Source organism: Salvia miltiorrhiza, chromosome 2 (genome assembly GCF_028751815.1).
Source record: "Salvia miltiorrhiza cultivar Shanhuang (shh) chromosome 2, IMPLAD_Smil_shh, whole genome shotgun sequence".
In the NCBI taxonomy this organism is placed as follows: Eukaryota; Viridiplantae; Streptophyta; class Magnoliopsida; order Lamiales; family Lamiaceae; genus Salvia; species Salvia miltiorrhiza.
The window spans coordinates 7,528,914-7,542,722 of NC_080388.1; the positions used below are offsets into that span (position 1 = coordinate 7,528,914).

The window sequence follows — 13,809 nt, forward strand, 5'->3', positions numbered from 1 at the left end:
AGGATGATGTATGGTCATGCTGGACCTAATAATTACCAATATCCTCCAAATCTCGAGGATCCGCCCAATCCTGACGCTCAATAGATTTATGACATGTTGAACGCAGTCGATAGTCCATTGTATCCTTCCTGTGACACTTACTCACAGTTTATATCCTTTATGACACAATTCATGAGCATAAAGGTTGAAACCACATGTCAGAGAGATGTTTCAATCAGTTGTCTTCGTTTTTTCAAAAGGCTTTACCGAAGGATAACAACTGTCCCGACGACTTCTATAGTACGAAGAGAAATCTGTGCGGTTGGGTTTGCCAGTAGAGAAGATCGATTGCTGTGTTTATAATTGCATGTCGTATTAGGAAGACGATAGTGAGTTGCACAATTGTAAATTCTGTGGTGAGTCGCGATATAAGAAGAACTTGCATGCATCTGGAAGCCGCCGAAAGAAATGTGTGGCAGTCAAGCAGATGCACTACTTTCCTTTAACGCCCCGATTGCAGAGGTTGTTTGCATCTGCATCTCTAGCAATAGCCAAAAATATGCATTGGCGTGCGACTTTAACAGATGATGAGGTTATGCGCCACCTGGCAGACTCTCCGGAATGGAAACACTTGAATTCAGTTTATCCAGAATTCACTTATGAGACCAGAAATGTGAGATTGAGCCTCTCTACAGATGGTTTTGCCCTCTTTGCACAATCAGGACATCAGTATTCTTCTTGGCCGATTATTGTCACACCGTATAACTTGCCTTCGTGGTTGTGCATGAAAGAATAATTCATGTTCCTCACAGTTCTCGTGCTTGGGCCATCTAACCCACAGATGAAGTTAGACGCACTACTACAAAATTACACATACATAACACTCAATACATAACGGTGTTTTTAAAAAACCGTTATGTATGAGCGCACTTTTAGGTATAGATAACGGTTTGACAAAAATCCATTATCTATGTAGTGTTATCCATAAGTTTAGATAACGGTTTATGTTAATCCGTTATCTTTGTGCGTTATCTACTAGTTGCATACATAACGGTACTACAATCTGTTAAGCCGATCGTTATCTATGAACATATTTCACAATAGTTTATTAAACCGTTATGTATGAGGGCTTTGAAAATTGTTATGTATAATTTTGTTTAATTTTTTTAAAATTTATATTATATTATATATTTAAAAATAATAATCCCCAAAGTAAATTTCAAGGGTTTTCAGCTCTCCCTCTCACGCCATCTCTCATCTCTCGCTTGCTCACTCTCTGGTTCGTCGTGTCCAGCCGCGGCCACCTCTCCTCCGGCGAATCCGCCGGCGTGTCGCCTCTTGTCTCTCACCCCATCTCTATCTCTCACTTTTCATCTCTGTTCAGCGCACACACACTCACAAATCAAACCCTTCTCCCTCTCTCTACCTCCTCTCTGCACCGCCTTTGTCTCCGGCGAGCAGTACGTCGCTAGCCGCCACCTTCTCCAGCCTGGCGTCGCCCCCCATCCCCATCACCTCTCTCTCACTTCCACCACCACGGTATACTCTCTCTCACTCCATTTTCTATATGTATTTCTTTCTCTCTATCTTTGCGTAATTTTTGAATTTGGGCAGAGCAACCTTCGTCGTCGGCTCAGCGCCCACCACCGCTCCAATCGCACCACCACTGCCCCTGGCACCCGCCTATGGTCTCTGACTCCGACAACAGTCGCCCTCATTCTTCAGATAACAACTAAATGAAATTGAAGAGTGCATTAGGTAGCAAATTTTAGGGCATTTTGGACTCGAATTTTAGGGATTTATGGCTTGAATTTTCGCTAGTTTTTTTTTCTTGTTTAAGTTCATCTTTTTGTTCTTGGTTATTCTGAATTGAGAATATTGAACACTGCTTTCTGAAAAGAAGTTGCTTAAATTCATCGCCATTGCTGCCCCTATCTCTGATGAGCGCTCCACTTTCTCCTTCCCAATTGGAGAAACTGTTTGTTTCCCCAAAGTTAGGGCTGAAACTGTGCATGCTAATTAGGTTGTTCGAAGCAGAAGAAGTGTTGGAATAACAAATCTGCTGCTGGTACTGCTGCAGTGCTGCTGCGTTGATATGTAGGTTCTTTATGTTTTTTTATAGTGTAGAATGCTGACTGCGCTTGGCTTCTTGTTCAATAAAAGTATGATCTACTATTATTTTCTAAACGAATTACTCTAAACATTTTGAATGTCATACTGTCCGAGATAGATCTAGGGGTCCTAAGTTTACCGCTGATTTATTTTTCCTCAACGATTCTAGATCAATAGGTAATTGAGCTGTTACTTGCAGATTTCATTTGTCTCTCATGTACAAAGTCTTAATGAGCTTTAGGAGACTGACCCTTTTGCTGAGTTCTTAGATTTTTTTAGTTAATCATCTGGTGGTTTATCCTTCTCTAGGGAGTCTTTTATCTGAAGTGCACTCCATTTTCCCCTCTGTGGACTTTTCCTTCTTTCCTTTTGTGCAGTTCCTTCGAAGAATCACACTTTAACTGGTTATAACTAAGACAGTTAGGTCCCTGGTCTTCCGAACTACTATTTCACAATGCCTTTATATGTTGCATTCTTGTTTTTGGGAAAGTTTTATTGTATTCGGTTTCCGTCTTACAAACTTCGAAATGAGAGCTTTTATTTATGAGGCCAAACCTAGTCATACTTGAAATTTCTTTCAGTTTCTAAAAATGTATGCTTTCTCTTCATGCAGGTTCTTTCGTTATCCGAATAAAAGCCTGATATGATAGTCCATAACGGGGCTGGAGATGCTGGTTGATGCTTGTGTTCGAACTTTTTTCATCACTTTGTATCAACATTGTAAGTAGTTATTAACTTGGTGTGCTTATATTCTTGTTTTTGATGTCAAGGTTAACTTGGTGAATGATGGTCTGGTGACAATGCAGCTTGAATAAAGGGAATCATCTTAAGTAAGTTAGCCTCTTGTAATCCGAATTTGCTACCTCAATTGTAGTAAGTTATTCCCGTGGTTTCCTTGTACATTTATTAATGAATTTATATAATGTTTGAATCACTAAAGTCTCATGAAGTCTAACATGAGAACTCTAAACAAGTCCCAATTAGCAGAAATAACTTTATACTACTTTGAGATATAAGAATAACCCTTTATATATATTTATGCAAAAAGGTGGTTTACTAATTATAAATTTGTGTATTTTCTGGATATAAGAATCTGAAAAATATTCCACATATTTAGAACTTGTAGTTAAATTTGATTTCTTTCATGCTTAATGGATTTTGTTTATTAGTGTCTGCATAAGAAACGACCACTGTGATATGGTCGAGATATGATCAAGTGTCGGATAGATAACTAAGTGTTGGAGAGAAAGAGAGAATCTTTATGTGCATTGGATTTTGGGAATTTTGGCTTATAAGTGTCATCATTATCTGGTCATATTAATGGTTATGTAGGATTTTCGCCTTCGCGATGCCGGTGAATATAAGGAATGATATGGTCAGCTTCATAGGGCACAGGAATTGCAGGTTAAAATCTCTCTTTTGTGTCTTGATTGATGCCCATATATTCAATGTTCACAGGGTTCTGTTTTTAAGCATGTTTAATCATTGAACTCCAAAGGAGATTGTTTCCTGTCTGTTTTTAAGCATGAATAATATGGAAATACATCTAGTTGATAGTTGATACTAACTTTGCGATGCTTCCAACATTTTGCTACTATGATACTAGTTAAGAGTCAGATGACTTTGATGGATGAGCTTTCTTGCAATTTCAATATAAGACTTTGGTGTTGCTTGCATGTGATGGGCTTGAAGCTCTGAACAGACTGAAGTAATATAATTATTCATTAATTGCTTGGCGTCTATATTGTTTGTTTGCTAGGGGATTAGAGCAGGTGGGAACTCAGATTTCAGTGATGAAATGGGCAAGGAACTTAGCCAAATGAGTGCGGTAGCTGGGCTAAGGTGATTTTCGTGCCCAATCTCTTTTTTGTTGTCTGCTTTTTAGATTAAATGTGCCTTATACTTCATGTATCCATCTATGTCTTGCATGCTGCCATATGTTTGAGACAACTGGCTTTCAAAAAATGTTGAGGCCCGAACTCCTAACAACTAGATTGCCACTAATATCTGGAAATGGCATTAACATATGAATGGCAGTATGGCTTGTGAAATAGGTGTAGATGTTCATGGCTAGCTTGAGCCTTATGTAGTTAATTGCTCAGTGCATGCTTCTGTTTCAATTACCAGGTGAAACTCTTACGCGTGTTTATATTTCAATGGAAGCATCACTTTCATCCCCATCATTGCAGCTATCATCTCAGATTTATTTGCTGACTGCTTCTCTATCATCTGTTTTTCCTCTCATATCTTTGCTGGAAGATCTTATACTCTTGTGTGTGAAAAAAAAAAGGAAAGAAATAATTAATGCAGGGAGTAGTGCTACTTCTACTAAGTGCAGTAGTGAGCCACTTGTGACAAAAGTGTTTTGGTGTGACTGTAGGTTCTTGAACCGGGCAGCGCTGAAGAGTCTAGAGGAGTTTGGAACAGAAGGTTCCATGATAAGTCCATGGAAAAGATGCTGCTATTCTTGTCCCTGGTGATGTAGTTTGTATAAAATTGTATAAAATTGGGCGAAATTAAGAAGCTGGTGCTTGTATGGTGGGAGAATTGGTAGACATAAATGTATGTGATGTTTACTACATGCGCATGTAGTAAAACATGTATTAACAGGCAACTTGTGTAGCTCGAATTGTTGGATGCTATGTTATATATGCTAATATTATCTTGTCAATGTTATTTTATTATTTGAATTTTTTTATTGATTTTTAGATATACATAAAAGGAAAAATTGAGAATAAATAAAAAATATGCGGAAAACTGTTATCTAATACATACTAAACCGTTATCTATGTCTTACAAAGATAACGGTTTAAACCGTTATAAAAAGTATAAAAAATTGTTATCTATAATATGAGAAAAAAGAAATATTATATAATACATAACGGATAAATTCTAATACATAACGGTGGAAAACCGTTATCTTTTTTTTACAAAGATAACGGTTTAAACCGTTATAAAAAGTATAAAAAATTGTTAACTATAATATGAAAAAAAAAATATTATAGAATACATAACGGATAAATTATAATACATAATACATAACAGTAGAAAACCGTTATGTATAATCAATATAGATAACGGTTTCATAACTGTGATGTATGTGCGGTTGTACTGTTGATTTATGCTTAATTTACTCTATTTTTAAGGGTTTGAAGGTGCATGTTTTAAGATAATTGATAACTCTTGTATTAAGAGGTTATTACTCATTCTTTTAAGCTTTTAAGAAGAGTTTGATGCATGTTTTGTGTAGTTCTTTAGGTTTTCTTTTACGTTTTATTATCGTTTCGCTCTTTCGTCTTTGGGTGTTTGAGATTTGAGATGTATGAAAACTGATGCCAAAAGTTAGCTAATCTCATATAAAAATAGACAAATGAGTGTTTTGTTGTTTTTGTGTAGGGACTACAGCGTTGCTGGCATTTTGCTGCAGCATTCTGCTCAGTTGACTTGGACGAGATTTTCATGTGCAAAAGAGAGGGGACCACTTGCTAAAAGTGAAAGTTAGCTTATTTGGCACAAAAGTTTAACTTCTCTCAGCATAAAATCGAAGGGAGAAAGAGGAGCACCTGAAGTCTAAAACAAATGAGGGCAACATGGTCTTTTCATGGGCTATTTTTGGTGAAACCTAGCTGCTACATCAAGCAGGCAGCCGCAATTGAGGGGAATAACACAGAAAACAAGAGGAAATCAGGGGGAGCACGAGAGAGGGAGAAAGAGCATCTGAAATCAAAGACAAAGACCATATTTTTGGAGGAAGAGAAGAAAGAAGCAGAGCACATCATTAATCCTTACCATTTCTAGCTTCCTTTCTTTCTCTTACTCAATATTTTCAATCTGCAAACTCTAGTTCCAGTTACTGATAGCATCATGCTTAGCTTTATATTCATTTTCTCTTTCTTTATGTTAAGCATGAGCTAAACTTTTGAGGCTTGGATTGTTGATGAACTCTATGTCTTAGATTTGTAATTTCTTTGCACTTTATTTTAGTGAATCTCTCATTTTCCATTCAGCTATGCTTCATGTTATTTCTTGCTCTTGACTGGCCATCTTGTGCAAGATATTTAGCTACTTCTTGATTCTGGAAAGGTTGGGAGTAGTGGACTAGGTTGAATGGCATAAGAGCATGTGGCATAGGAATATGTTATTTGCCTTGTGTGCGGTTAAAAATTGGAGCTATGTATCTGTTGTTCTAGGCTGGACTTGGCATAGGAATATGCTCGAGAAAGTTGTAGAATGAAAAACCATAGGATTTGGGAAAGTTCTATGAATGTTGGTGAATTTTCGTAACTGTGAGGTTTTGCTTGAATATTGCTGCAGCAATCTGTTCAGTGTGAAAGACATAGAGGGATTCATCAATCCAAGTCCGTTTCTCTTATATATTTTCTTCGTTTAATCTTTTATCTTCTGTCTAGTTAACTTTAGTTAAGATTTTAACCAACCTTAGTTTAATTTTAGTTTGTTAGAAAACCATCCTCTTGATTTAAAGCTTTATTTAATTTCTAGTTTTCAAGTAGTTGTTATTTTGCTTATTTCTTTGTAGCTGAGATAGTTTAAGTTCTAATTTGCATTCCCTGTGGAGACGATCTTGGAATACTTCCTCTTATTACTTGTTGAGACTACGTGCACTTGCGTATTGAATTGTGTTAATCCGATTTTACCACAACAATAATCCTCTGGAAATTGGTGCGTTTTATGGTGTATTTTATGCTTTGCTGGAGATTTAGGCTTTCGAGATGGAAGAATGCAGTTTTGGAGAATTTTGGATGAATTTGGCATTTTCTAGGTGTTCTGGTCTCCAGAGCAGAGAAACCGACATCTCCAGAGCAGAGAAATCACCATCCCTCTGGCGTCAGAGAAATCAACTCACCCGAGCAAAGAAGCGCCAGAGGAATCGAAGCGCCAGAGTAACCGAGAAGCCAGAGAAATCACCGTTCCTCTGGCGATGTCAGAGAAATCACCATTTCTCTGGAGTCAGCGAAATCAAGAAGCCAGTGTAGCGAAGTCATCACCAGGGGAGTCAATAGTCAGAGCAGCCAAGCAAAAGTCCATTACAGCGGAACCGAGAAGCCAGAGAAATCGTCATTTCTCTGGCGCGACCAGTTACCCTGGTGACATCCATTCCTCTGGCGAGAGTTGTGAATTCAGCGAGAGTAGGAGTATTTTCCGGAGTGCGCATCCAGCTGGAAAGTTGCCTTATTTTACACGATTCTATTACCTTTAGAATTCTACTTTGCATGGCAACTTCCATGGTGATCCGAAGAAAATCTGAAGCTTATAAATAGGTCCTCTTTTGACCTATTCATCATTCCCGAACACCCGAACATTCATATTTCAATTTTATAGGTTTAGAATATTTTAGCTTTTTAGTTTTCAAGGCTTGGATCAAGATTGAAGATTCAAGTCGCTACTTCAGTTTTCATTCGGTTTTTATATAATTTAGTTTTTATAATTGCTTTCTTTTTAATTATGTTTATGTTTTATTTCAATATGTCTGGCTAGTTCTTTTATTCTGAACCTAGGGTTTGTACATAGCTGATTAATTATGTGTTTTTGATTTATTGATATCAATTTGCCCTCCAACTTGTGATTCATGATTCCTGGTGCTTAATTTCTTGTGAATTATTTGGCCAATAATTTACATGTCTAGTTGTTCGATTTGAAGACTTGAATGCGATAATTGTTCAGCCGATTCAGGAATGCATGTTATAGTAGTAGCCTTGACACTTGAATGGGATAGGTGAAACTATAGAGAGCTATTCTTTGTGTACGCTTGGGAGTTAATTTATTCCTTGGAGTCTTGAATGTGAAGGGGGTAAATTAATCTACTTTCATAGGTGTTCGTTAGAGAAGCTTGTGAATAGTTCTGTGATCTCTCATCAGGGTTAGATTAAATTGGTAATTGAATCAATAGATTAAATGCATGTAATTAATTAGTAAAAGTACATCCCTAGGGTCAGAGTTTTTTAATATTTGATTTTTTTATCATTGTTTCTCTGCTCTTTAGATTTTATTTTGTTAAATTTAGTTTTTGATTCACCTTCCTATTTGCTTTGCCTGTCTACTGTGAATGTCTGTTTAGGGAATAGTTAGAGTAATTTCGTTTATCAGTCCCTGTGGATTACGATACTCGGTTACCAATTTTTGCTACAATTGCACCGTGTTAGTTGCGGTATTTTGTTGCTAATAACTAGTGATCAACTCTTTGGCGCCGTTGCCGGGGACTGATTAGAAGTTACTTTAATATTTCCGATAGGACTTAGTAGTATTTCAGGCGTTTACTATTTCTTTTTATTTTTATTCTCATTTTTTTTCAGGCACTGCATACGATGGCTACTGAGGAACAAATTCATGCTCTACAAGAGCAGCTGCAACAGCTGTTGGACGCTCAAGCTGCTAAAGAAGCTCATAATCAGCCTCCGATTGCAGAGATGTTCGTTCCTCAGTATGAGTATCAGGAACCTCCCCGTATTAATGCCAATAATTTTGAGTTGAAGACTGGTTTAATTACAATGGTCCAACAGAACCAGTATAGAGGGCACGTGATAGAGGACCCTAATGCGCACCTGGCGTATTTTCTGGAGCTATGCAGCACGGTAAAGATGAATGGTGTTCCCGACGACATTATCCGTCTTCGTCTTTTCCCTTTCTCGCTGTCACGACCGGTCTTAACTAAGGATAGGTAAGCCGGGAAACCGTGACTAGGGAAGGGAAATTAGGAGAGGGGACAGAAAAGGGGTGATAAATAATAATAAAGGAATTGAACTAAGATTGAGACATCATATGAGAAAAAAAAAACACACATAAATAGATAAGAGCGAGTAATCGGTCAAGAGTATCCGATTTAAGTGTTTATACAATAACTTGATTTGACAATCCAACATAATAGGATAATATGCATCATAACTGAGTGTTCGCAGCGGAAATAGAACGTGATACATGTATGAAGACATGTATCGCCAAGAGTTTATTTAGTAAATATGACAAAGCTCCGCACGACACCCCATCATCACTCATCACTGCTCAACCTGCACATTTAGAAATACATGCAGGGCTGAGTACAAAGTACTCAGTAGACATATGCCGAAAATCATATACATACATAATAAATGTAAATTGTCATGCCATTTCAATAGTATAACCAAGGGTTTTTACTTAAAAAGGCCCTAAGCATACTAAATTCATTTGTGATTCTAAAGTTCGTCTGATCAGACTAAGTTCTTTTGTAATCTATCATATCTGAATCTGTGTGCCGGAGAGGTGGCCACCTCTCTCGGTCACTTGACCGGCCAACCCGCTAGATGACTCACGGTCACTGGTGTACACTAGCCAAGGCAGGATAGCTATCAACTGCTCAAGACCCGAATTCGATTACATGATAACTGGCAAAGCCATATCAGATAGATATCATACTGAAATTAAAACATTTTATGGCAAGACAATACTTGAAATAACTTCAACTCAAAGATTTTGTCATGAAATAACTTGCTTGAATGTAACATTTTAAGCTCATTTGATATATACGAAAGTAATGCCTACCTGATTGCAGTGTTTTGCTACTTAAGACAATGATTCTCTTTCCTTAGCGCGATAGGTTACTCAGGCGCTTTTGTTTATTTGAACCTTTGATAACACGAAACATGTGTTCGAGTGAATAATAGAAAAGATAACAACAAATGCAGTGAATCACTATTCACTCATTTCTCTAACTACCCATATTTCCTTAAACGACTGTATCTAACTCATATACAATCGTTCTTCTTTTATCGAAATACTTCATGTACCTTTGAGGATGTAGGAAAGCCCATTTTATATTATTCCTTTATTTATCCATTATAAATAAAGAATAATTTATAAAATATTTTCCTTTTCCCCATTTAATAATGCCAATCAATATATATATATTGCTACTATTAAAAGAACTAATAAGTCATTAATAAATTCTAAATATTAATTCCTGATGAAAATTTCATTGTGAGATTTTAGGAACATTTGTAAAAATATTTTAAAATAATAAAAGGAGTTAACTATAAAAGAAATTTTCGAGAAGATCTAATAATTTTAATATTTTAACCATTTAATTAATAAATCTTTAATATTTCATTTATCAACTATTCCATCTAATATAATTTTACCAACAAGTTCTCATGAAATCTTTCTCAGAATATTTATATATCTCAATAGCTCATTTATAAACTAAAAGTGATATTTTATCAACAATAAAACTTTAAAATCCTTAATAAGAATTATTTAGAAACATTTCAATCTCAACAAAACTGTATAGATTCAACTTCAACTAATAAACTGCTTTTACTCCGAACTCGTATGGAGTCGAATTTTATATCAATAGAAACCTCTTTGAGTCTAGTTTAATTGAAAAAAAAGTATGTTGAAAAACTCCAAGTAGTTTAAGAGATATAGCGATTTTCCCATCGCCTACCAGATTCGGCAGTTTCTGCCAACTGAAAGTCCAGATTTTTGAAAAATAGCAAACGTTACCTGAATGAGCTCAAATTTTATATGTAGATAGCTAACACATATATCTTCATAGAATAAAAATTTGAGATCTAAATATCAACATATGGTTACTGAAATAATTAACTTAATCATCTGCCTCACGACAGTTTTAGCAGATACGGGCAGTAGATTTCTCGAATTTTAAAAGGGTAGTAAACGAAGTTCAAATGATATGAAACTTTGTACGAATATTTATCACACTCCCATCTATACCCCAGAAATTTCTCATAATATAATAGAAACGGGAAGGCATCGAAATAAGGGCGTCAACTTACCCTTGTCCAAGTGAGCACTAATGGAAGTTGTTCGCCGGGGTTTTTTTTCTGGTCGTCGTTCCGCGATGGGGTTTAGCCGCGAAGGTCTACGACTTAGTTTTCCTCGTGCGAGATAGATCAGGCTACACAACAGTGGTTTCTCGATCCTTTTTCGTCGTAAGGATAGTGAGAAACGAAGGCCGTAAGTTGGCCGGTGGCTAAGTCGGGAATTCGACGTTGGCCTCCGAAGGATATTGTGGCCTTTGGTCGGGAAAATATAGAGAAGGTTTCGGCCTTTCGATTGTTGGGTTTGGTAGCCTAAAGATGGAGGAACGAGTACACGTTCTCGGTTCAGAGCCTAGTGGCCGGTCGACGAAGAAATGGTCCGGCGAAGGGAGCTCACTTGAGCTCTTGCAAGTAAAAAAAAAAAAACAAATCTCAAACTCTCTCTTGCTCGCTGCACTTCTTCCTTCTGCAGAACTCTCCTCAATTTATAGAGGAGTTTCTGCAGACAACAGAATCAAAATGGTGGAAATTTTGGTACCTGGAGTTGCAACTTTTGAAGATTTGATCGTTGAAATTTACATCCTTTGACAATTGTGATCTTACCGTGAAATTTCTTTCTCGGCGTGCTGAAGCTTTTGAAAATTGTGGATATTGGCGTGATTTTCTTCTCCTACAGGAGACTTTGGGGTGTGATGGAGTTCAGATATACTACAGGAAGAAATCTGCAATCTTTACAATCTCCTTCTGCAGTAATGGTGTATTGGAGGGGAAGGTGAATAGTATAGGGAATAGTGTAGGGAATAGTGTAGGAAATAGTGTAGGAATTGATGTGTTGGATGAAAAATCGAGACATACGTGTAGTGCCGTGATCTAGTTTCTCCTAGTTCCTGTAATAATTTTCCAATTCTCGTTTAATAAATACTCGTCGTATTTATATAAATTAAATCCTCAATCTTGAGATTTAATACGTGAAAGTCGGAATTAATTCGCGACTTAATACCTTAACTCATATAATGCGAAATAATAAAATTATTATGCATATGATCTCAAGTTATAATTCTAGCAATTTGATTTAAATAACACGATTTATAAAATCGGTTATAAATCTAAATTTTCTAATAATATTGATTAAATCAATAAACTGGTAAAACAAAGTCTCAAACGTATAGTTAAACCAATAAATTTAATTATTGGTTTCATTCATGACTGAATATTAAATCGCAGCTCTGTATCTCTTATACAGACTTTTGCTGAAATAATATTATCTGAACAAAATAATCACCATAAATAATTAAAAGAATTTTATAACTAATGCACATATTTAATCTAATATGTATTTAAAAGAGCGGGGCATCACACTCGCTGCGGGATAAGGCGAAGTCGTGGTATCATACACTACAGCTGGGAGAGAATACCATGTGGGAGAATTTAGCTCAAGCTTTCCTACGCAAGTTCCATCCTCCTGGCCTGACCACCCTGAAATTAAAGATGGACATTGTGCAGTTCCAGCAGTTTGAGGGAGAAAAGCTGGCAGATACATGGGAGAGGTATCAAGAGAAGTTGAGAAAGTGTCCGGGCCACGGATTTGATGAAGGGACGCTCATTATCATGTTATACAATGCTTGTGGAGAGCGTACAAGAATGCATTTGGACACAGCTGCAGGAGGTTCTCTGCTTCAGAAAGGCAGTTCCGAGGCGTGGAGCATCATCGAGAATATGGCTGCTACGAGTTTTCAATGGCCATCAGAGAGAGTACAATTGAAAAGGGTGGCAGCTGCTTCCAGCTCTGATCCTATGGCAACGATGGTTACACAGCAGGCAGCGATTGCTACGCAGCTGGCAGAGCTGACTACTAAGATTAATTCTTTGACCATTGGAAATCAGGAGCAAACTGTGAGAGATCCCACATGCATAGAAGACGTAAATTTTGTCAATGGCCAAAACTATGGAAATTTTCAGAAGGTGCAGCCAGGAATGTACAACAGAGGGCAGCGATTTCAACAACAATATCAGCCAGGAGCACGCCCGTATCCTAACCTTTCTTACGGCAATCCGAACAATGCTTTGCAGCCTCCACCTGGATTTTCTGTATCTAGTGGAGGAGTTATAAATGAGCCGAAGAAAGTATCGCTTGAGGATATGATGCAGCAGATGTTAACAGAGATGTCTAGCATGAAGACAACTGTTAATACAAGGATGACCAATTTGGAGTCTCAAGTGGGTCAAATTGGAAATAATTTTTCAGCACTGTCCAAGCAAGTGCAGATATTAGAGACTCAAGTTGATCAGATGGCCAACCAAGCAGCTGCGCAGCACACACCAGGAAAATTTCCTAGCAACACTCAGTTCGATCCGAAGAGCCAACATCAACAGCCTCAACAAAATCAGCAATGTCATTCCATACGGGTGGTTGATAATACAGTTGAGGATGCAGAGCAGCGGGATCATACAGAGCAGAGGAATCACCATTCCTCTGCAGAGCAGGGGAGTCAGCCAGAGCAGCGAGATCAGCCAGAGCAGAGGAATCACCATTCCTCTGCAGAGCAGCGAGATCGTACAGAGCAGCGGGACGGCAAGAATGGAAAGGAGAAAAATATAGAGATTATGGAGGAGGATGACCTGGAGACGATTGTGTGCGATTCACCGCCTACTTCTAAGGCATCATCGAAAACCTCTGCTGTTAAGAAGCCTATTCCTACTCCTACGTTTCCCAGGCCAGAGTACAAACCTGTAGCACCCTTCCCGAATAGCCTGGCAAAGCCGAAGATGGACCAGAAGTTAGCCAAGTTCATGGAGATGTTTTCAAAGCTTCACATCGACATTCCTTTACTTGATGCTTTGAGAGATATGCCAGGCTATGCCAAGTTCCTCAAGGACGCAGTCTCCAACAAGCGGAAGTTGGGGAAATATGAGACGATCAATCTTTCTGAGAAATGCAGTGCAGTGC

The 13,809-nt window shown here is 37.7% G+C and overlaps 1 long non-coding RNA gene across 2 annotated transcripts; it reads left to right on the forward strand.

Annotated features, from left to right (window-relative positions):
* Positions 1-1,743: 1,743 nt before the first annotated feature.
* On the forward strand, positions 1,744-4,576 carry LOC131012896 (uncharacterized). Of its 2 annotated transcripts, XR_009097505.1 has the most exons (5): positions 1,744-2,076; positions 2,705-2,765; positions 2,862-2,921; positions 3,851-3,933; positions 4,472-4,576. It is a non-coding gene; the product is annotated as an uncharacterized LOC131012896 (long non-coding RNA). The 2 variants fall into 2 exon arrangements; XR_009097506.1 differs by lacking the exon at positions 2,862-2,921 and having other exon boundaries at positions 1,748-2,076; positions 2,705-2,811.
* The last annotated feature ends 9,233 nt before the right edge of the window (positions 4,577-13,809 follow it).